Source organism: Vulpes vulpes, chromosome 4 (assembly GCF_048418805.1).
Source record: "Vulpes vulpes isolate BD-2025 chromosome 4, VulVul3, whole genome shotgun sequence".
Taxonomy (NCBI): Eukaryota; Metazoa; Chordata; class Mammalia; order Carnivora; family Canidae; genus Vulpes; species Vulpes vulpes.
The window spans coordinates 29,635,272-29,637,759 of record NC_132783.1 but is presented as its reverse complement, the minus strand read 5'-3'; the positions used below and the strand labels follow the sequence as shown (position 1 = coordinate 29,637,759).

The 2,488-nt window shown below is 40.7% G+C and overlaps 1 pseudogene; it reads left to right on the top strand.

Moving 5' to 3' along the window:
- The first annotated feature begins 222 nt into the window (after positions 1-222).
- LOC112930962 (ubiquitin-like protein 5 pseudogene) lies at positions 223-509 on the top strand (annotated as a pseudogene).
- Positions 510-2,488: the final 1,979 nt, after the last annotated feature.

Genomic DNA, 2,488 nt, shown 5'->3' with positions numbered 1-2,488 from the left:
AAAAATTAACTTATCAAAAACTTTTCAAATTTCTCCATACACTTAACTAGGTAGGCCACAGAGTATGATAGTATGCAAGTTATTAAAATCTGTTAACAAGGCATAACGCATATATTTCTACTTAATGAGGTTTCTATAATCAAGGCTTGTCAAGTCCATTATGTTCTGGGCATCATAGACTATATTAAGAAAAACCCGGCCAAAAAAAAAAAAAAAGAAAGAAAAGAAAAAGAAAAAGAAAAACCCAGCCATCAAGGGTGTGCATGTCTGTGAAAGCTCCAGGCAGGATGATCGAGGTTGTTTGCAACGACCAGCTAGAGAAGAAAGTGCGGGTTAAGTGCAACACTGATGACACCATCGGGGACCTTAAGAAGCTGATTGCAGCCCAAACTGGCACCTGTTGGAACATGACCATCCTGAAGAAGTGCTACATGATTTCCAAGGACCACGTGTCTCTGGGGGACTATGAAATCCGCGATGGGATGAACCTGGAGCTTTATTACCAATAAAGCAGAATTCCTTCCCCCTGTCCTGCCCTGTCTTGCCCTCCCCTCAACTCCGCACCTCCTCTTCCCTCCTGTTCTCTCCCGTCCCCTCTTCTCTACTCTCTCCCTCACACTGCTAGGGATGTTTGTTTTAAAAACTCATGTTAATAAAATCTTAGAAATTGAAAAAAAAAAAAAAGCTGTTTGGTCATATCCAAATCAGGTCTCTTACTAACACAATATTTTTTTGGAGTTGTTTTATTCATGATAAACACCAAAGGGGAAAAAAGTATTCTCACAGCCACGAAAAGTCATTAATTAGAGCTGACAGTTATGCTACAAGACAGTATGTTCATCTTAATTCTGTAGACAGCTTTAATTTCACAAAACTTTTTTTAATTCTTAAACGGTATGCAGCAAGAACTAGATTTGATGATCAATATGTCAACCAGTGTTTAAAAGTTGACTCTTAGGGAGCTAATAACATTTCAGACTCTTGGTTCCAAAAGAGGAGATCTATGCATCAGAGGAATTCATAAAACAAATCATGGTTGAAAAGAATAGGTACTCTCCTTCCCTCAAAAATTTAGATAATATGGTATAGATGTTGTGTCCAAGATTGTGAATCCGAGAAACCACCAAGGAGCTGACACCAATGCAAGTACACGAGGGTTTATTAACAAGCTCGAGCTTGGGTCCAAGTATACCCAATACAGCGGAGCAGGGACTTGGACCCCAGGTGGGTTTCAGCTTAGTTTTAAGGGCTGGTCTAGGGGACCTCCAGAAGGGGGGGGGGGAGGAATTTCTTCATTCTGATATGGGGGAAAGGGTGGGGGAGTTTCTTAAGCTCTGTTTTCATTCCAATATGGGACTTTCTGTCAAGGGCGTTCTGCGTTTTTTCCTGTAACTGAAGTCAGGTAAAGTTCAGCTCTTGTTCACAGGGGCCTGAGATGGCTGTACTTGTGCTAATGCTAAACTTGAGGTGGAATGGCCTTAATTTTCTCCGCCTTCACAATATAGCAGCAAGACAAAAAGTAGCTCATAGTTTGGGAGGCCAATAAAACCAAAGATTTAGGAACTTCAGCTCTTTTGCTTTGATTCTGTAGGAACATTTCATCTGAATTCTCCAGAAATATTCACTTCTAATTTTTCAACTGTCATAGAGGTATCAAAAGTAACTAGGGAAAGACCATAAGTTTAAATCCCTAAAACATAATAGAAATTCTAGAGATTATCCCTAATTTCTAGTGATTCAACTTTTTTTTTTCTTTTTACTTTATCATGGTGTGAAAGTGATAAGCATTCAGTAAAAACTGTACTTTGAATTGTGGATTTGGATCTTTTTCCAAGCTAGCTATGTGTGGTAGGATACTATCCAGTGATTCTGATCAACAGCAATGAGCCACACCTCCCAGTCAGTCACATGATCACAAAGGTAAACAAACTTAACATAATTTTTTTATTTATTTATGATAGTCACACAGAGAGAGAGAGAGAGAGGCAGAGACATAGGCAGAGGGAGAAGCAGGCTCCATGCACCGGCAGCCCGACGTGGGATTCGATCCCGGATCTCCAGGATCGCGCCCTGGGCCAAAGGCAGGCGCCAAACCGCTGCGCCACCCAGGGATCCCCTGAAAAGCTTTTCAGATGTACATTCCCAGGAATTATAAAGAGTAGAAAGATATTTGAAGGAATTGTTCATATTGGGATTGCAGCATGAGCTCTTCATCCTCAGAAACCTCTTCCTCTCTTTCTTTTTTTTTTTATAATAGATTTATTTTTTATTGGTGTTCAATTTACCAACATACAGAATAACACCCAGTGCTCATCCCCTCAAGTGCCCCTCTCAGTGCAGTACTTTTTTTTAATAAATTAATTTTTATTGGTGTTCAATTTACCAACATACAGAATAACACCCAGTGCTCATCCCGTGAAGTGTCCCCCTCAGTGCCCGTCACCCATTCACCCCCACCCCCTGTACTCCTCCCCTTCCATCACCCCTA